General features: G+C 47.5%; 2 pseudogenes across 2 annotated transcripts in view; both read left to right on the top strand.

Annotated features, from left to right (window-relative positions):
- LOC308655491 (rho GTPase-activating protein 29-like) overlaps window positions 1-21,526 on the top strand; it is a 631,986-nt pseudogene that overhangs the window by 139,597 nt on the left and 470,863 nt on the right. The window lies entirely within an intron of this gene.
- LOC308657315 (nanos homolog 1-like) lies at window positions 321-1,188 on the top strand (annotated as a pseudogene). Its single transcript has one exon. The product of its transcript is annotated as a nanos homolog 1-like (transcript).

Here is a 21,526-nt window from a genome sequence, read left to right on the forward strand (position 1 = left end):
AGCTGGGAAAAGACTGAGGTGAAGGATTCCCTGCTTCCTGGGGTGGGAATAGAACTTGGCCTTCCTGCAGGCTAGGTAAACACACTACTCCTGAGCTGCATTCACAGCCTCAGTAAGTTAGCCAGGCCCTCAACAACTTAGTGAGAACCTGTCTGAAAATGAAAAAAATTGAGGGCTAGGGATGTGGCTCAGTGGTAGAGCACCCCTGAGTTTCATCCCTAGTATCAAAAATTTGTTTAAGCGGCTGGCCGGTGGGCAGGCTTGGCGTGTCCCTTCCATCTGGCTGGCGGGGGAGGCGGTGTGCAGCCCGCAGCCAGCCCATGGAGGCTTTTTCCTGGACGCCCCGCTCGCCCCGCAGTGGCCGCGCCCCCGAGCCCGTGGCGGTCGTGCCCAGTGCCCGCTACGTGAGTGCCCAGGGTCAGGCGCACCCGCAGCCCTTCAGCTCGTGGAACGACTACCTGGGGCTCGCTATGCTCATCACCAAGGCGGTGGATGGCGAACCGCGCTTCCTGCAGCGCCCATGGCGAGAATGGCGGTGGCGGCTCTCCGCCCTTTTTGTCGTCCTGGTCCTGTTGCTTCCCTCACACGGGGACCAGGCCCGGGCGCTGGGGCCGGCCAACTACGACTAGGACCACGAAGAGGATGACAGCGATGAGCCGGGGTCCGGGGCCTCTTCCTGGGGGCGGGGGGAGGGGCGCTGGAGCTACCCGCGCTGGAGCTATGCGCATGCCCCGCCGAAAATGGTCTGCTGGAGGAGCGCTTCACAGAGCTGAGCCCGTTCGCAGGTCGCGCAGCCACGGTGCTGCTGGGCTGCGTGCCCGCCGACGCCACCACCCGCGAGGTGACGCCGCGAGAGGATCGGGCCCCGGCGTGGGCGGCTGAGCCCCGACTGGAAGCTACCTCGGGGATGGCCACCGCCCGGCTGCTCAAACCCGAGCTGCAGGTGTGCGTGTTCTGCTGGAACAACAAGGAGGCGGTGGCTCTCTACACCACCCACATCCTGAAGGGCCCCGACGGGAGAGTGTTGTGCCCGGTTCTGCGTCGCTACACGTGCCCCGGTGCGGCGCCAGCGGCGACAATGCGCACACCATCAAGTATTGTCCGCTCTCCAAAGTGCCAGCACCGACCGCTGAGCGTCCGCCGCCACGTGGCGCTGGGGACAACCTGCCAGGCAGGAAGCTGCGCTGAGGACCCTGCGTCCAGTCTGATGGCACCTGACGCTACTGCATTCGCTGCCTGCCCTCCATTTTGTTCTGCGAAAGATCTTTCCCTGTTTATTGGGGAGATGCGGAGCTGTCAGCACAGGCTCAACCTGGAACATCGTGAAGTCGGCTGTGCGGAGTACTTCTGTCAAGCAGATTGAGACTAGACGCTGATTTTTTTTTTTTTTTTTTTGGAGGGGGATGGATGAGGGGGGCTGTGTTTCTAGTTTGCACACATCCAGGACTGCGAAGAAGGCTGGATGTGTATTTCACTAATTGAATATGGCAGCCGAGAGACGCTGTTTATTTACTGTATACGTCGACCTAGAGTCGGTAAGAAATTATCTCTAATCTTGTGTCGTTTTATGAATGGAAGCACTTTACTAGGTCTAGTATTTTTTTTAATAGCCTCTGAACTGAGCTTAAAACTGACGATTTTATGGAATGTCAGCAAAATGATTATTTTATTGCTTGATGCACTATGTTAGTTGTCCTTAGTTTATATCCTAATCCAGGCGAAGCAATTATAAGCATTATAAGAAGTGAAATTTAGTTCTTTTCAGTATTAATTTGGGTGGGTATTCCCTCCTTGTGGCTTGTTTCCGTCCTAATAGGAGGTGTAAAATGCAGTCTGTAGCAGGTAGAATACAGCTCCTTTTATGTACCAGATCTTTTATTACTGAACTAGCAACTAGCCTTTTCACCTTTAAGAACTGTGCCAAGTCATAATCATATTGTGTATACACTTGGAGATGGTGCTGTTAAATCTAAAGAAAAAAAAAAATTAAAAAAATGTTTAAAAGTGAAAATTAAAGGGCTGGGGATATAGATCAGTAGTAGAGAGCCTCTGGGTTCATTCCCCTGGACCACAAAAATGAATGAAAGATGAATAAATGGACTGGGCATGGTGACACATGACTGTAATCCTGGCAGCTCAGGAAGCTGAGGCAGGAGGATTCAAAGTTCAGGTCCAGCCTCAGCAACTCAGTGATGCCTTAAGAAATTTAGCAAGACCTTATCTCAAAATAAAAATTACAGAGAGTTAGGGATGTGGCTCAGTGATTAACTATCCTTGGGTTCAGTCCCCAGTACCAAAAAGGAATAAAAGAATAAAGTTTTAAGGAAAATTAGTGTTCAGCATCCAGAAGAGGGTGGATTTCGGGAGCACTGTTTACCTGCAGTGATCTCAAGATAAACTTTTCCAAGTAGTAGATTTCACACTCCACCTGCTGGTAGCTCAGAAGTCGTGGCATGAGTTTTTATAAGCATAACTATCATTGACTAGTTTTGAGTGGTATTTTTCAAAACCCAGTACTGTAAAATGATGTTTGAGTATAAACATTTGTGCTGTGATTTTTTTATATAATGTGCATATTAATTGATTTCAAAACTGTAAAAGAAATTTAGTACTGGGTTAGCTTTTTGTTATTGTAACCAAAATGCCTGACATAAAGAACTTAAAACAGAGAGCTGGGCAGGGTGGCACACACCTGTAATCCCAGCAGTTCAGGAGGCTAAGACAGGAGGATCACTACTTCAAAGCTAGCCTCAGTAAAAGTGAGGCACTAAGCAATTCAGTGAGACCCTGTCTCTAAAATACAAAATAGGACTGTGGATGTGACTCAGTGGCTGAGTGCCCCTGAGTTGAATCCCTGGAACCCCAACACCAAAAAAAAAAAAAAAAAAAAAAAGAAAGAAAGAAAAAAATTAAATGGGCATGAAAGTGCCCACCTGTGAACCCAGGAGGTTGAGGAAGGAGGATCACAAGTACCAGGCCAACTTGGAACCTTAGTGAAATTCTGTCTTAAAATTTGAAAAATAAAATAAAAATGGACTGTGGAGTAGCTCAATGTCAGAGGAACCCCTGGGTTCAATCTTCAGTCCCAGGGGGGAAAAAAAAAAACAAGGCAGAAGATTTCTTTTGGCTCCCAGCTGGAGAGCCTCAGCCAGGGTTAGCCAGCTCCACTGTTCTGGCCCCTGAGTGAGGCAGAACAACATGGCCCAAGGGCCTGGTGGAGCAGAGCTGCTCAGCTCCTGGAAACCAGAAAGCAGAGGAAGCAAGAAAGGTCAGCAACAAGACACAATCCCCATGGGCCAGCCACCTAGTGACCTACCTGCTCCAGGCACACCCCCTCCCTTACAGTTACAGCTCAGTAACCCACTCAAATTGTTAGCTCCTCCAGTAGATTAAACACTGAGGGGTTACAGCCCTTACTGCCTAAGCCCCACCTCTGACCTTGCTGCACTGGGGATCACGTTTTTTTTTTTTTTTTTTTTTTTTTCAAAACGTGAGCTTTCAGGGGAACATTTCTAGATCCAAACCATAAGAAGTCCTTTCAAATACTACAGTAGGATATTTAAAATAAATGTCTAACTTGATTTGTTCTCTCAAGACAAACAAGATTTAAAAACATAATTTTAGACATAAATGAGTGAGATTTATTTCTTTAAATAAGCATTCAGTATAGTAAAATGTTACCTGGGCATGGTGGCTCATGCCTGTCATCCCAGCAACTCCGGAGGCTGAGGCAGGGAGATCCCAAGTTCAAAGTCAACCTCCCCAATATGGCAAGGCCCTGAACAACTTGGAGAGAACCTGTGTTAAAATTAAAACAAACAACAACAAACACAGGGCAGAGAGGGTGGACCAGGGATGTTGTTCAAAGGTAAAATGGCCCCAATTCAGTTCTCAAAAGGAGGGGACTGGAGATGTGGCTCAATGTGAAGTGCCCCAGTGTTCAATTCCCATTACAAGAAGAAAAGAAAGAAGAGGAGGAGGAAGGAGGAAGGGGAAGTAGAGGAAGGAGGAGGAGGAGAAGCAAAGCCAGATTTTAAGGACAGGTAGTTAGTGTAGTTAGGTAAATTGGGTCAAATATCAAGTACCATAAAGAAAATGGAGACCATAGTGGGAATGGAAGAAGAGGGTGTCCAATCTAAGCCTGGGAAACCTGAACAACACCTGGGTTATTGAATGCTAAAGTCCCCAAGGTGTGGGGTGCATCCTAGAGAACTGTTCAGGAGGTAGCTCCCAGCAAACAGGGAGGTGCTAATCAAACCACCCCAGGCCCTTACTGCCCAGATCACTCCTCCCCTTGCTCCTCCCTGGCCCATCCCTCCACCTATTTCCCACCTTTTGGCCTTCCCTCCTGCATCCCCCACCACTGCAGGATGGAGGGAAACAAAGGACAGGGGTGTGAGAGGACTAAAAGAAGACCTTAGCTATAAAAAAGGGGAGACCCCCCTTCCACAGATTCCGCCTTTTGGGTCCCCTTCTTTCTCTGGGGGGAAGTCATTTCTGCTGTCCTTTAATAAAGCCTTCTGTTAAACCACGATGCAGAGAAGACCCCCAACTCCAATTTTAAATCAACTTAAAGCAAGCTTGTAATTCTGGCCGGCCTGGACTCTCTCTGGATACCCATGGGTTAGAGGACACTGCCCCAGCTCTCTAGGAACAAGGTTTTATAGCACAAAAAGTTGCAAAGGGGGGGGTATTGAAATTTACAGATTACAGGATTTTGACAAGCATAATACAAAGGCAGGTAGTAGGTTAATGATCCACATGGCTCAACATTTCAAGTTAGGGAGTAAATTTAGATCCCAACGCCAGAATTTATGAGGCCCCATTAAGGTTTCTACTAGGAGCCACAAGCAAATAATATGATGCATAGCACTTTTGGTTGTAAGGTGACGCCAGCTAGCCATTGAGATGATATGATTATGTTAAGATTTACATTCATATGGAAATTGGACTCCTGCTGTTCACCTTGGCCTGCTACAGGACTCCTGTTAGGGGACTCCTGGAGAGTTCCCAATGGTTGGGGAAGGATAGTAGGAGGGAATTCCGGGGGAGGTCCGGGCCGTTCCGGTAGACATGACCCGCGTGGGTGGACCGGTTTGCTTGCCTGACGCCGTACGGGGTATTGGCGGCATTTTCAAAAATAAAGTTTTGTTCCTGCTTGAGTGGCTTGTGATTCTGTGCCCAGCCAGACTGCGGCAGGTTTCAGAGAGGGTTGTTATCTGGTCAGGGAAAGCCAGGCGTGGGTGAGTTCCAGGCACGGGCAGGCATTCCAAGCAAGTTTAGATATCACAGTAATTTATAGTAAAACAAAAATGATCTTTTCATGTCTTTGTGACAAGATGGCTCCCAATCTTAAGATGGAATTAGGCTGGGCTCATCACCTTCCTCTATCCCCCCTCCCCTTGCCTCGATGGGTCTCTCTGGAGTTCTACTTCGGCATTCTGGGAAGCAAGGACTCCCTGGTAAACAGAAGGAAAAACCAACATTAGACCTGGAAGCCTACCCTTATTTTTTTTTTTTTTAACATAGACTGGAATTTGTTTGTTTGTTTGTTTTGTTTTAGAGTAGTTTTAAAACCACAGCAAAACTGAGCAGAAGCTCCATGCTTCCCAAGTCCCTCTGCCTACCCAGCCTCCCCCAGGACCAGCATCTCACACCAGAGTGGTACATACGCTACAATTCATGCCTCTGAGAAACTGATGTGACTCCATTTTTGAAAACAGCTTCTACCTCAAGGCCTGTCCAGAGGGAGGGTGTGTGACCCTTGTCCTTGGAAAAACCAACAGAGCACTCCTAGGCACATACCCACCCTGCTGAGTTGTTTGTCTGCAAATAACAGGAGAGATCTGCAGCACCAAGTGTCCCTGACTCAGTTAGGCTAGGTGAGGACCCATAGCAACCCCCTAGCAACCACCAATCAGCATGAGACAGGGAAAATACCTGGAATGCTAGATGACATGCCAGTAGTCTTGGTGGTAGATAACATGTTGTTTAGCACATACACCCCTCATGGATTAAACCAATCAGTTCAAAAGAATCCCCCTCTTAAATTAACAATCACCCCTACCCAACTTGTTCTCACCAGTGATTGTGCTAATCAATGTTAAGAGTTGTTTGATTCTCCTGTGGTGTGTGATGATTTGCTGTGTGACATTGTGACACATAGAGTATCCCCCAAAACCTATAAAATGTCACTGAACAAAGGACCAGGACTCACTCTCTGGGACTACTGCATTGGAAACGGTTGTGAGTCCAGGCTTGAGTTTGCAATAAAGACTCTTGTGTGATTGTATCTGGAAGTCTATTGGGGTCCCATGAATCTGGCATTATACCTCTACTGTGACACATCGGTGTTATGCAAAGTCCATAGTTGACTCTGGTTCTAGAGTCTACACTTCTGGGGTTAGAAATGCCCAATGACATGGTATTTACCATTATAGTGTCATGCAGAATAATTCACAGTTAACAGCCCCTGGGTGCTCCAGCTGTTCAGCCCTCTCTCCCACCCAAACCTGGCAACCACTGGGCTTTATCCTGTGCCCCTGGTTTTGTGTCTTCAGGAATGTCTACAGTACATCACCCTCAGTTGGCTTCCCTCCCTGGTGACTGCACTTCAGGTCCCCTGCACCTTTTCACAGCTGTGTGGACCACTGTGTGTGTCTCCATTCCCCAACTGCAGGACATCTTGTGCCACTGAACAGAGCAACTGGGGTCCCCACCCAACCCCTGGGGCAGCTTCACTCATGTGGTGAATACTTGGAGCTCCAGGCTGGATCATGGGCTAAGGATGTTTTCCAGCTGTTTACTGGACAATCTCACCTGATAGATGGAGCTGCCCCTTGAAGGGCAGGGGCTGTGTCTACATCTCCCTTGGAGCTGAGCATGGAACCTGAGGCTATGGTCACTATGTGAGTGCATGTGTGAGTGTGTGTGTGTGTGTGTGTGTGTGTGTGTGTATGTATGCGTTTGTGTATGAAAGTCCACCAATCTAAAGGGCCCATGTGGGCAACCTTCACTTGGTTTTCGTAAGTTCTTTCCCCACGTAATGCACAACCACATTCTCCCTGTAAAAGGTCCAGTAATGCAGACACATTCCCTGGCCTTGCCCTTCATCCTGTATCAAGCATGGGTACCTCTTGGTGTCTCAATGCCTTCTCCCTATTTTTAGCTCCATCTCTCTTGAATCTTGTTTCATCTTCTCTCATAGATCATTTTTGCCAATTTAGAAACAATTTTCCATTAAAAACAAGGAAGAAAATGAAAAGAAAAACCTTTCTCGCTCTCCACGCCCCCCCCCCACCAGCCACCGATTCATTCCTGCCTAGGGGACCTTCTTAGCCTTCCCTTCTCTCTCTCTGAATCTCCCACATATTTTTTGCGGGGTGGGTGGGTACTTGGGATTTAATCCAGGGGCACATAACCACTGAGCCATGTCCCCAGCCCTTTTTATGTTTTATTTTGAGACAGGGTCTCACTAAGTGGCTGAGGCTGATTTTTGAACCTGTGGTCCTCCTGCCTCAGTCTCCTGTAGATGGGGTTAACAGGCATGCACCTTCATACCTGGCAGACAAATATTTCTCCCTGTGTCAATTGAGATGATTCTTATTTTTTTTTTTGCTTTATTCCATTGATATGGTTAATCAATGAAATTGTTATTCAAATATGAAAGGAGATTTGCATTCCAGGTTTATTCCAAGTGTTAAGCCAATCTTGCAGGGGCTGGGGATGTGGCTCAAGTGGTAGCATGCTCACCTGGCAGCCTGGGTTCAATCCTCGGCACCATATGCAAAACAAAGATGTTGTGTCTGCTGAAAACTAAAAATAAATAAATAAATAAATATTAAAATTCTCTCTTTCTCAAAAAAAAAAGTTTACTTATAAAAAAAAAGAACAATTTTGCATTCCTGATGGATTTTCAACCCCTAACCTGTCTTGCCTGGTCTTGGTCTGTATATTGCCAGAGGCAATTTCTTTCTCCCCCTTCCTTCCTTCCTTTCTCCTCCCCTCCCCTCCATTTCTTTCTTTTTCTCCTTTTTTTCTCCTTTCTTTTCCTCCTCCCTCCATTTCTTTCTTCCTTCCTTCCCTCTCTCCCTCTCTCTTTCCCTCCTTTCCTCCCTTCTTTCCTTTTCCCTTGTATGAAGGATTGAACTCAGGAGTCCTCTGTCGCCAAGCTACATCTCTGCCCTTTTTATCTTTTCATGTTTTATTCTGAGACAGGGTCTCACTAAGCTGCTGAGGCTAGCCTGGATCTTGCCATCTCCTGCCAGCTTCTCTGAGTTTCTGGGGTTACAGGGGTGAGCCACCTTGCCTGACTGTCAAAGGCAAATTTACCCAGACCTCAAAGTCAGAAAAAAAAAAAAAAAAACTTGAACTTGACTTAAGAAGTTCTGCTAATACCAGAAACCTGCACTGGGACCCTCAGGCTTGTCACAGGGCTGGCAGACTCCCAGCAAGAAATCCAAATGTGAATCTGAAGCTTCTTCTGGAATCTGTAAGCCCCTAACTCACCACTTTCCTCAGAACTAACACAAGTGAAAGATTTAATGCTTGAACCTCAGCTTTCTTCTTCAGTGATAAATAAAACTAGTACCAGAGATTTTCTCTTCCTCTGGAGATAGCCTGCACTCTACCTTTGTTATGCTCGATTTCAGGACCCCCCAAAGACCACCAGAGACCAAGATCAATGCAAACAGCAAAGAGGTGTTTATTGCGAGCTAGCTTGGTCCTCCACGTGCACACAGCAACTGGTGTCACTGACAGGCCTCGAGCCCAGGGTTGCACCAGTTTTATACATTCTTTGGAGAAGGCAGGGACCCCATATACATCCTAGCATCTCTTAGCAAATCATCACACACCCTGGGAAAATCAAACAACAACTCTAAAACATGATTAGCACATTCACTGGCAGGAACAAGTTGGGTAGGACTGATTGGTTACTACCAGAGGGAGTTTCATTTGAACTGATTGGTTTAAGCCAAGAGGGGTGTTCATGCTGAATTACATGGTTTCCCAACACCATGGAGGGTCATCTGGCATCCCAGGTATTTCCCTGTCTCATGCTGATTGCTCATTGCTAGGGGGTTGCTATGGGTCCCCACCTAGCCTGACTGAGTCAGGGACACCTGACACAGCAGATCTCTTCTGTTATTTGTAGATAAACAACTTAGCAGGGTGGGAATGTGCCTAGGAGTGCTCTGTGGGTCTCTCCAAGGACAAAGGTCATGTCCCTTCCTTGGACAGGCTTTGCTCTGAGTTAGAGGCTGGTTTTTCAGTGTCGCTAGCAACTCTTTTCCAATTTCTTTTCTACTGAGCCACTTTTTGTATTTTATTTTGAGACAGGGTCTTGTTGAGTTGCTCAGGGCCTCACTAAATTGCTGAGGCCAGCCTTGAACTTGCAATCCTCCTGCTTCAGCCTCTGGAGCTAGTGGGATTAGAAGTGTGTGCTGCCACGCCCGGCTTCATAAAGTATTTTTGTTTTTGTTTTTGAGATGGGTTCTCACCCTGCTGACCAGGCTAGCCTGGAGCTCCTTGCTTGAGGGATTGCCCTCCTTGATGGAAGTTAGGGTCCCACCTTCCTGTGAGGCTTGGAGGCAGAGGCCCCACCTTTCCTGAACACATGTCAAAGACCTGGTCCCCAAATCCTTGACAGAGACACACTTGAGTTGCAGGCATGAATTTCACACACATCTCAAAGGGACAGCGGACACTATGCTATGCCCTTTATGTAGATGCTCTGAGGGGGGTCGGCTTCGGGGGCAGGTGCTGTTTGAGTGATCAGTGTCTCCACCACCCCTGGGCCTGGCCTCCCGCTACTGCAAGCCCTGCTGGAGACTGGCCATCTCCAGAGATTTGGACAGACCCCTTATTGCTGAGTATGCCACAGATCTCACCAGCGACTCTTTCCCTGACCCCTGAGCCATGATCCTGGGATAGCTCCTGCTCTGGGACCCCTGATGTCATCATACCCATGACAAGTGGTTGCTTCTGTACTTGTCTTCTCTGGCAGGAAACCACCACAGTGGAGGCCTGATGGCCTGCTGCCTGACCAGAGCCTGGCCTGGGGTGGCCACTTAACAAATCCTGAATGAACGAGCGAACCGGTCTTGCGTACGAAGCCTCTAGGACAGAGAGGGCTTAGGCAGGAAAAGTGGAGGGAATGAGAGGAAAGAACAGACCAAAGAATCTGGCACCCGTAGGTAGTGGTACCCACCCTCCACAGAAAACCTTAACTAAGCTTCTCCAGAAATCTTGACCATAATTGATTTTAGAACTATGGGCAAAAATGTCTCTACAAAAGAGTTCAATGGAGGTAAACTTCCTATGTTCCTGCTGCTCTATTACTTGGCCACTGGCCTGGAAGAGATCAGCACCCAAGTGCTTGAGGCCTCTATGCTTATTTTTTTTTTTTTTGTATTTTATTTTGAGACAGGGTCTTGTTGAGTTTCTCAGGGCCTCACTAAATTGCTGAGGCCAGCCTTGAACTTGCATCCAGTATAGTAGTACAGTATAGAAGTGTGTCCGCAAATGCAAAATGTGATAATAAAAAGATAAATCCTTTAACAAGGCCTCTGGCCTTGAGCTGGGCTTCACAGAGATATCTACATTTTTAAGATCAGAGAAGTTACCACCTGGGCTCCATGAAAACAGCTGGCAGGGGAGGAGATAAAAGAGAGATGAAGCTCTCCCCTTCTCAGGTGTTGTCCTTGAAGGGTTAACTTGCCCAGCACAGGGAAAGAAAAAGCTGCTTTTATGTGAACTTCTGAGCTCCTCCCCTTACATTCTGGGTATAATGTTCTGAAACTGCCTGAACTCGGGGTTCAGGAAATTAATTGATTACAGTGAAAGCTGTGCCCTCTGAACTTGGCTGCAGCTAAATAAAATTGTTTCCTGCTATCTTTGGGGCCCTGCCTTTCTGCACTAGAGGAGGGGCCAAGATAGTAGCCCTGTGCGTCAGGAGATGTTTGAGGGGTGGTAGGAGCTGTAGGCTTTTGTTCTTGTGTGTGTGTGTGTGTGTGTGTGTGTGTGTGTGTTGTTGGGAGAGTGCTGGGGATTGAACTCATGCATTCTGGTGAGTGCTCTACCACTGAGCGACCCCCCAGGCCCAGCTGTGTCCCCCGTGGACTTCTGTACAGGGTCAGGGCTGCTATAGGCGGGCCTTTCCTTGGTGGAAATCAGAGAGGGGGACCACAAGTAACAAGAGCAGTTAATTCCACACTGCACAGTGGACCGGGGCCTCTGCCCTCCCTCTCCCTCCTTCCCACTATCACACTCATCCCCCCCTGGACAAGCAAATCAGTCACTAGAAGACACAGGATTAGCAGAGCATCGGGTCTTTGAGGGAGTCCATCAGACGAAAGGCTGACCTCAGCCAGGCTCAGAATCTGCAAGAATCAATCTCTGGGGTATAAAATAACCTAAGCTGTGTCCAGTCTCCTCCCTGGAGGGGCAGGTGGTGGACAAGGACAGATGAAGAACACCCCCTCCCACTTCCCTAGGTTTTAAGCTGTTTTTATATGGAAATCCTGTCCAAATAATTAACAGAAGTAATTAGGGGTCAGATGGTCACAAATGAAAATCACTCAGTATCCAGCACTGGTGCCAGGGCTGGCAGTGCCAAGGGCGAGGGGCTGGCCTGATGATGTGGCAGTCTGACCACGGCTCTGGAGGAAGGCCAGGTGTCCTAGCAGCCTGAGCTATGACAGAGACAGGCAACTACCAATGAAGGAAACATAAGCGGCTCCCAGAGCCCCAGGCTCAGGGCCCTGCCCTTTGTAAGGCAGAGAGGGAAGTTTTCCTTTAATGTACTGAGTGTGAATCTCCCTGTCCCTGGGCCTCACACAGGATGTGCAGCTTTTAAATCCTTGAAAAGGGCAGGAATTTATCACCCATCCATTCATCCCACCCACCTGCCATCCACAACCCACACATCTGTTCATAACCCACCCACTTATCCAAACCCAAAAGAGAGAGAGAGAGAGAGAGAGAGAGAGAGAGAGAGAGAGAGAGAGAGAGAAGGAGGGAGGGACCGAGAGGTGTCAGAGGGATTCCTTAGGGGAGCTGGCTCAGGTGATCTTGGAGGCTGGGATGTCCCATGATGTGCAGAAAGTTGGAGACACTGGGAAGCCTGTGGTTCAGTCCACGTCCAAAGGCCTGGGGGCCAGGGGAGCCGGCAGCACAAGTCCCAGGGTCAGAATGCTGGAGAACCTGGGGTCTGACGTCCAAGGTCAGGAGAAGGGTGTTGGCTCCAGAAGAATGTGCCAGTGAGTTCACCTTTTCTCTGCCTTTTTGTTCTGTCCAGGCCCTCGGCTGATGGGAAAAGGCCTGTCCTCACTGGGTAGGAGCCACCATCCACCAACTGAGAGGCCAGGCTCCACCAGACACCCCCTAGAAAGGGTGTTGTTGAAGCCTGCTGAGTACCCCTTAGCCCAGGCAAGCTGATGCCTTAAACTAACCATCACAGAGGGTGACCTTGAGAGGAGATCTGGATGCCAAGACAGAGGAAAGACTTGAGGGAAAGCATCCCAGATAGAGAGGACAGTAGGAGCAAGGGTCCTGTGGCTGGGACCAGCTGGAATTATGCAAGGACCCCAAGGTGGGTGGGGGGCTTCAGGGTGCTAATAATGGGGAGAGGGACAGAAGCAGGTTCCTTTAGGACCTCAGGACAGCATCATGGGCTAAGGGCCACTGGGGTGAGCAGCAGGCCCCACTCAAGTGCCCCAGGTGCTCAGGTAGAGTGGAGATACTCTGCTCTGCTTGAATATTTTGTGACTCTAGCATCCTAACCCTTGGGTACAATATTCCCCCCACCAGTCCTTCACCTTCTATGGTTTCAGTTAGCTGTAGTCAACCATAGTCTGGCAATATTAAATGGAAAATTCCTGAGATAAATACTTCACGTGTTGTAATAACATTTACTCATTTGTTTGTTTGTTTATTTTGTACTGGGGATTGCTAGTACAAAATCTGGCTTTACCACTGAGCCTAATCCCAAGCCCTCTTTATTTTTTATTTTGAGACAGGATTTTGCTAAGTTGCTTAGGGGGCTTCGCTAAGTTGCTGAGGCTGGCCTCAAACTTGTCATCCTCCTGCCTCAGCCTCCTGAATCTCTGGATTACAGTCGTGCACCAGCACACCTGGCTAAATAAATTCTATTGTAGTATAATGCTAGACTTATTATATTTTATTAGGAGTATTGCTGACCCCTTACTGTGTCTAATTTATTTATTTATTTACAGTCCTGGAAATTGAATCAAGGGCCTCACCCATGTTAGGAAAGCACTCCACTGAGCCATATCCCCAGCCCTTTTTATTTGATTTTGAGACAGGGTCTCACCAAGTTGCCCAGGCTGGCCTTGAAGGGGTGATCCTCCTGCCTCAACCCCCTGAGTAGTTTGGGTTACAGATGTGTGGCCACTGTGCTAGGCACTGTGACTAATTTATAAATTAAGGTTTACCATAGGTGCGTATGTGCAGGGAACACATGGAATAAGTGGGGTTGGGCACCCTCTGTGGTTGCAGGCATCCCCTGGGGTCGCTGTGAATAAGGGTCTACTTCGAAGCTTCCCTAGATGCCCAGCTAGACAGCTGCGGTGCTTCTGAAAGGCCAGCACAGTGGGCTCCGCTGTGGACCAGCTGCACTGTGCCCCGCCTCCCCACTCCCAGGGACTCGCCCTCCAGCCAGGTCACTTGCTGTAGCTCTTGACCTGGGAACCGTGTGTCTGTGTCTTTGGGCCACAGTTCAGGGGCCCACCTGCCAGGCCTGGGCCAAGGTTGTTATTTAATGATGGGTGACACTCTCAGTCTGGCCTCATCTGTGGGGACAGAGGATTCCACAGGGAGGAAGGGACCTGTCCCATGGGCCACCATAGAGCCCCTGAGCAGGTCCCTGCGTTTCTCACCTCAGAGGAGATGGCTCGGGTGTGTGTGGAGTCCACAGCCTCCCCGGGAGCCCCAGGACTTTCCGGCTTCCTCCACGTCCATCCTGTGCCTGCTCCGGGGCCGCGGCTGCTCTGGCTGGGCATCGGCAGCCCTGCCCCAGGGAAGCTGCTTAAGTTTCTAAACACGAGTGGAGGGAGCCTGAGGAAGGGGAGGTCTTAGAGTCCAGGGAAGAGACTGGAGGCAGACATTAGAGGGCTGGTCCTCAGCCTGTCCATGGGACTAGGCCTGGTCCCCGGCAGCGGGCATGGTTCCCATTTCTGGGACAGGCAGGGTGGTGGCCCTGTCGTGTGCTGGGGGCTGAAAGGAAGCTCAGTGTGTGAGCACCTCCAGAAACAGGCACTTCCCGATCAAGCTCCTGGGCAGGCAGGAATGGCCTGAGGAGGGCCCCCAAGGGGCCAGGCAGCGCCGATGGCGGCCATGCTGTCCTGGACCAAGCTGAACAGACATGGTGGCCTCTCGATGGATGCCGTCAGACTGGCCTTCTCAAGAGGAAGTCTCCCTGTCCCCACCTATCACCTGAGGGTTGCAGCCTGGGCCAGGGGACTCTTGCATTCAGTCAGGAAGGGTGACAGTGGCCAGGACATTATTTAGGTGTTCAGCTATCCTCATTTGCCTTCCTAGGCGAGTGGGCTCTGGGAGCTGGTGGGTCGCATGTGTGGAAGCAGCTCCAACATTCATCCAGATTCTGAGCGCAGAGGGGCAGCTGGGTCCTTAGGCCACCACAGCAGGGCTGGGGACAGCTATGAAATGGAGAAGCCAGAGGCTGGTCTGTGGACTAACTCTGGGACTCTGCTCTGCTTCCCTAGAAGGCACTCTGGGACTCTCAGGGACAAGGGCAGGGAAGACAGTCCACGGGCAGGGTGCACCCCTTGCTGCACGGGGCTCTTCCCATTCTGCCAAGAAGTCAGGGTCACTGACCCCCCAAGGAGGGCTCCTGGCTCCAAGAGGATCTGCAGCCCGCCAAGGCCACTTGGCTATGAGGACCGGCTGGTCACTCCCTGGGAGCTGCTGTGGAGACAGCTGACATTCACTCGCTCCGCGGTGGGATTCCATTCAGAGGCCGAGGGGGCCTGAGCACGGTGGTCTGTGCCCGATGCTGAACGGATGGTTTTGGAAAACCAGCTCCTGGCTCGGCTTCCAACAGGACTCGGAGCAAAGCGTGCGCAGCAAATAGTCCCGACTGTGGGTGTGAGGATTTCCCAAAAAAGGACATAGTATTTTTCCAGGGCCAAAATATAAGTCACACCCTGGGAAGGTATGTTCATTAAAAAAAAAAAAAAATGATCCCATCTGCAAACAGCAGAGAACAGTGGTCTTTCTCATTTTTAAACTCTCTTTTTTCCATGGAAAAACATTTAAAGTTTGGAGGTGTGTTTATTAGCCTGGGGACTTAGGAACAAAGCTACCTTGTTGGTTGCAGGCAGGTGACACCCACAGGGGCCTGCAGATGTGGCTCAGGGGTAGAGCGCTGGCCTCACATGCAGAGCCCCGGGTTCTACCCCAGCACCACAAAGAAAAAAGAAAAAGAAAAGAAGACCCCAAAGGGTTTCCTTCTCAGTTCACACACAGGGTTTGAACAGATCACTTATGCAAATAACGAGTCACTTAAACCTTGAGGCCGCTAAAAAGGAGTTTATAGCCAAGGTACAGAGATGGTGGCTATCTTAGTAAAAAATATTTTTTGACTGTGAGAGATTTTTATTCAATTTGTTGGTGTTTGGGGCTGGGGATAGGACCCAGGGGTGCTCTTCCACTGAGCTACAGCCCCAGCCCATATATATATATATATACATACACACACACACACACACACACACATACATACATACATATACACATATATGTGTACACACACACACACACACACACATAGTTGTAGATGGACACAATACCTTTATTTTATGTATGTATTTTTTAATGTGGTGCTGAGGATCGAATCCAGTGCCTCATCCATGCTAGGCAAGCATTCTACCACTGAACCACAATCCCAGTCTCACCAGCCCCCTTTTTTTTTTTTTTATTTTGAGACAGGGTCTTGCTAAGTTGCTGAGGCTGGCCTTGAACTTGGAATCCTCCTGCCTCAGCCTTCTGAGTAGCTGGAATCACAGGCAAGTGCCACTCCACCCAGGTGTAATAAAATTAGTTTTAAGACAAAATATTAATGCACTCTTAAAACATTTTTTTCACTTGACATTTTATCTGTCTGTACCCGTTGTTATTACAAAAATCAAAAATGTCAAAATTCAGTACAATATCTGCACCAGTAGTTGCCTAAACAAATGTTAACTTCTATAAAACCATTAACTTAATGCAGTTCTATTAAAAGAGATTCAAAAATTCCCTCAGTTAACAAGATATAAATAGTGGTATATATGTTTTAAAGCAGAAAAGCCCAAAAACCAAGGAGAAAATGTTAAATATTTTGGTCTGACTGTTCCTACAAGTGGTAACTTCCAATACGTATAAAGGAAATGTTCATGGATAAAACTCTAGAGTGCAAGTAGAAAAAGAGTCAATCAGAATTTACCCCAGGCTACATCGTTAAGTGGCATTAAGTTGGGGCACCATGTATGGCCCCATGTCACCGTGTTCTTCATCTAAAGACTTCCCTGCAAGACAAGTTGCAAAGTTTAAATGAGAAGACAGGAAAAAAGAGACTCTTTTTTTTTTTTTTTTTAAAGCTGGGCATTGAACCCAGGGCTTTACCACTGAGCCATGTCCCCAGTCCTTTTTATTTTTTTATTCTGAGACAGGGTTTCCCTAAATTGCTGAGACTGGCCTTGAACTTTTGATCCTTCCTGATAGGAACAGGTGTGCTTTGTTTGGCTCTTTGCACAAATCACTACTAGGCATCTCTGTGAGGCTACTCCGTGTGCTGGGAAGCAGCCAAGTCATCAGGACTCTACAGAGAAGAGCAAACCAGCTTTTCAAAACTACACCCATGTGTAAAAGGTAAATCACCATGCACCCCATTTATTGCCCCAGTTTATCATGATTAGATATAACTCACAAAAAGAAAAATGGCAATTTCTAGTGACAATATTAAAACATATATAGACACTGGCATAAGGAAAAAAATATGCCTTTATTTTTTGTGGTAGTGGGGATGGAACCCAAGGGAATACCACTGAGCCTCATCCCTAGTTCTTTTAGGTTTTTTTTTTTTTTTTTTTTTTGAGACAGGGTCTTGCTAAGCTGCTGAGGCTGGCCTTGAACTTGCCATCCTCCTACCTCAGCCTCCTGAGCTGCTGGGATGACAGGCATGCACCACCACATATGGCTTGTTCCCAGTTTTTCAAAGGAATTTTATATCCAGGAAGTAATGGTTTCACTGAGCATTATGTGAAAACCCCTCCTTTTCCCCCCAGAATAATGTTCATGCTAAAACTGTGGGATGTGGAAAGTACTGTCCCTGCCTCACTCATGAACCCCTTCAGGGACTGCTGCACAGGGCTGGTACCATGACCCTTGGGAGGCAGCGTGACCCTCGGGAGGCAGGTTGAAAGACTAGAGGAGACAGGGTGGGAACTTCATCCTCCAGATCCCACTAGAACAGGGCCTAGCTCCATGTCCATTGCCTGGGCACCACCTCCTGAGGATTCTGGGAAAAACACACTCTTCAATGGGGCTGAGAAGGGTTCAAGCCTGCAGCTGTGACCCTGAGAGTGGTGCTCCTGGGGATGGGGAACAGGTGATGGCAGCTGCTCCACACAAGTCCGGCTGAGTGTGTGGACAGGCTGTGAGCAGCAGGTGACAGAGATGATGACATTAAGTAGTGTCTGACTCCTGGCTTCTGAACTCCTCCCACTGAGCTCTTCTGGAGTCTTCTCCCCTTCCTGCATGGCCCAATGTGAGTGGAGCCTCCCTCTGTCCTGAGTGAATACCTTCCCCCAGGAGCCTCCATTCCCATCAGGGTGTAAGTGTCGGCTGGAGCTTTCAGACAGAAACACTAGCAGCATCTCATGGCTCGGGATGACCTGTTTCTGTGTGTCTACATGGTTTTCTCAACAGAAGTGCCACCTTCCTCGACATCAGAGCCCACTTGGCAGTTCCCTAAGGTGCTGAGGTAACCATGGAGACCAGGAGGAGGCTGCTCACTTCTCTACCTGCCCAGGGACTGTGAGAAGACAGCCCCTCTGAGCCAAGGATCTCTGCTGGTGACCATAATGCTGGACCAGGAGTCTCTTCAAGGTTGACGAGGGTAAAGAAGGGTAGGGAAGGAGAGTGGAAGAAGAGGAAGAAAGGAGGGAGGGAGGGAGGGGAGAGAAGAGGGAATCAGAACCCGGTTTGAAGGCTACCGAACACAGGAATACTGGTTTTATATGCCAGCTTGACTAGGCTACAGGGTTCCCAGATATTTGATTAGTTCTGTGTATCCACTGAGGGTGTTTCTGGATGAGATTAACATTGGAATAGGTAGAGTGACTTAGATGACCTTCCCTTATGTATTGGACGTCATCCATTCCACTGAGGACCTGAAGAGAACAAGAAGGTTGAGAAAGGGGACATTTGTTCTCTGTCCCCCTGACTGCTGAGCTGGGGCTTCTCCTACCCTTGGATCAAATGTCACCATTGGCTTCCAGCTCACCAGCCATGGCTCCTGCTCCTCAGCCTCCACAACAATGTTAACCAATCTCTTATAGTAAATCTCTTTTTACACCTCCTATTGACTCTGTTTCTCTACTTCTCAGAGACCCCTGAAGAATGTGCCCTCTACCTGCTCTAGAGCAGCTGTCAAATTACTTTCTATCACAGGAGTTCATTGATTTTCTTTGTGGAAAGTTTCTCTACATGCAATGATACTTTTGGCTCCTTGCTGGTCCCATGTCCTACCCATAAAAAATATAAGGCCTTCCAAAGAGAGCAGGACTGTCTTTCTTAATTAAAGCAGTATCTGGCATTTAGCAATCACTCAATAATTATTAATGGAAGCAAAAATAGAGAGATGAAGGAAATATAGCAGATATATTATGAAGCTGGGCACATTGGTGCAGACTTGTAATCCCAGCTCCTCAGGAGGCTGAGGCAGGAGGATCACAAATTAGAGTCCAAACTCAGCAACTTGGAACCTTAAAAAGGGGTGGGGATGTAGGTCGGTGGTAGAGCATTCCTGTATTCAATCCTCAGTGCTCCAAAGAGAAAATAAAAAGATATCCATTGCCAATGTCTCGGCTTGGCACAGAATCACGAGCCACCACAGCTTTGTAGATTCAAACAGCAATCTTTATTCCCGAACTCACACCGGCCTCCACACACACTCTCTGGCAATCCCAGTTCTCCTCCGCCCAATTCACCTACTCCAGAGGCTTTTTTTTCCAATATCCCATTTGAATCTCACGAGAACTCAACGGGAACAAGCAGCAGGAACACCCTAATCCCGGCAGCAATAATCTTCAACCTCCAACTTCCCTAAAACCCCTATTGTCTTAAACCAGGAACGCCTTAAAACCAAATTATCTTAAACCCGGATACTTCCTAAAACATGGATCCACCCTGGTCATTGAGCAGGGTCACCTTTCTCAAACACACATGCAAGGTCACAGCAAATTTCCAAGGCAAGTCCATTTAACATGGGGTACGCTGGCAAGGAAATATCGATGCGTCATTCCTACTTGGCAATGGCCCTCAGCATCTCCCCCCTTCTGATTAATTAAACAACAAGCAATGTGGCTTAAGGACCGTGCCTGGTAGGTTGTCCAATTCAACATATGGTTCTTACCCGTCACGGGAGAACTGACATTTAGGTGTCAGCTTCCTGTCTTAGGTTGAATCCACTGCAATCAGATCAACCCGTCACTGACTACCGGTCCAGCATTCAGCCATGCTTGTGGATAGGCCTATGCACCAGTGGGGGGGTGAGGTTTTTGCCTCACCTCTGTTGGCCCCCAAATTTAGCCTTGGTGCCAGTGGGGGGGTGAGGTTCTTTGCCTCACCTCTGTTGGCCCCCAAATTTTAGACCATCACTAGTAGAAGGGAGGAGGATACAGAAATGCCACGACACCAAGCCAATTGACAGCTCCTTTGGAAAAATTGCGTCACTGGTGACACCATCAGCAAAGATATGCCAGAATTACCAAAATTAACATGGGGTGTGCTGGCAAGGAAATTGCATCACTGGTGACACCATCAGCAAAGATATGCCAGCAGTACCACAATTCACTGCACCAGACGATAGTTCACAATGCATACAACTGATGTATAGTCCAGGCAAGTTCTGCAAGCAGTTCAAAGTGGAAGAGTCTATCAATATGTCCATTTCTTCCCAAAGTAAATCGAGTCCTTGATTGAGCATTACTTGTTGAGTTATATTCATTGATGCATCAGTTTATACAGTTTACTGTGATGGCTATCATAGAAGCTGTAATTTGGTTTTATCTTAGTCTTCACTGAGACTGGGATGGTGATGGGAATTCTGGCAATGATGCTAAAGAGACATTATCCTGAACAGAATTATTAAATATAATGAAAAGGAAAGGTGAAAGTAAACAAACAGATCTGTTAACCTCCTTTAAAAACAATCCTTAACAGCTGTTTACCTAATTTAAATTAGTAAGCAAACAGATCTGTTAACCACCTTTAAAAACAATCATTAACAGCTGTTTACCTAAATTAAATTAAACCATTTAAATCACGTGAATAAAAAAAAAATTCGGATCCATTTTTTCATGAGCGATCCTCATATAAAATATGGACATACACACATACAGACATACAACACAAAACAGTGCACACATAACATACAACACATAAGACAATAAAGGCCTTGTAGCTTTACCTAGGTGAAATCTCCATTGCAATGTTTAAAAACTCTAGTCAAAAAATAAAACACAGTCAAAAAATAAAACTGATCAGAAAAACATTAACCTAGGTTTGTATGAGCTCAAAAAATAAAATAGAACTTTACGATGTGGGAAAAATGCAATAATAAAATAGATATTGAAAAAAGCACCATGGTTAATCACTGTTGCAGATGTAAGAATAGCCAAGCTGGAGCTCTGGATATCAGCTGTTATGGATTTGAGTCAAATCATCTTCTTTTTCTGTAGAAATTGCTTTAGTTAATCTCTCTGGAATCCAAATCGGCTGCTGTTCTTCCTGTGGAAACACACAAACAGAACCCCAACTCCAGACAATAACTGGATCAGGACCTTTCCATTGTCCTGTTAGAATATCTTTCCAAAGTACCTTGGGCTTATGTACATTTTTCGGATACATATGTCTTTCCGCAGCACTAAGTCCTGATGAATCCAAATTTAGAAAGTTTAGAGTAAAAAGGGTTATTTTAAGTTTATCTTTGGGGGATGTATACCCCTTACCAATTCCCTCTTTTTGCTTTAATAGGTATGTTTTAATAGTTTGATGAGCTCTTTCAACTATGCCTTGTCCCTGTGGATTGTATGGGATTCCTGTTATATGAGTAATACCAAATGATGAGCAAAATTGTTTAAAAGAGGTAGAAGTATAACCAGGACCGTTATCAGTTTTTAACTGTTTAGGAACACCCACAGTGGCAAAATTTTGTAAGCAATGAGCTATAACATCTTTAGTTTTTTCTCAGGCATGAAGGGAGCCCATCAAAACTCCAGAA

Source organism: Spermophilus citellus, assembly GCF_964194105.1.
Source record: "Spermophilus citellus genome assembly, chromosome: 9".
Taxonomy (NCBI): domain Eukaryota; kingdom Metazoa; phylum Chordata; class Mammalia; order Rodentia; family Sciuridae; genus Spermophilus; species Spermophilus citellus.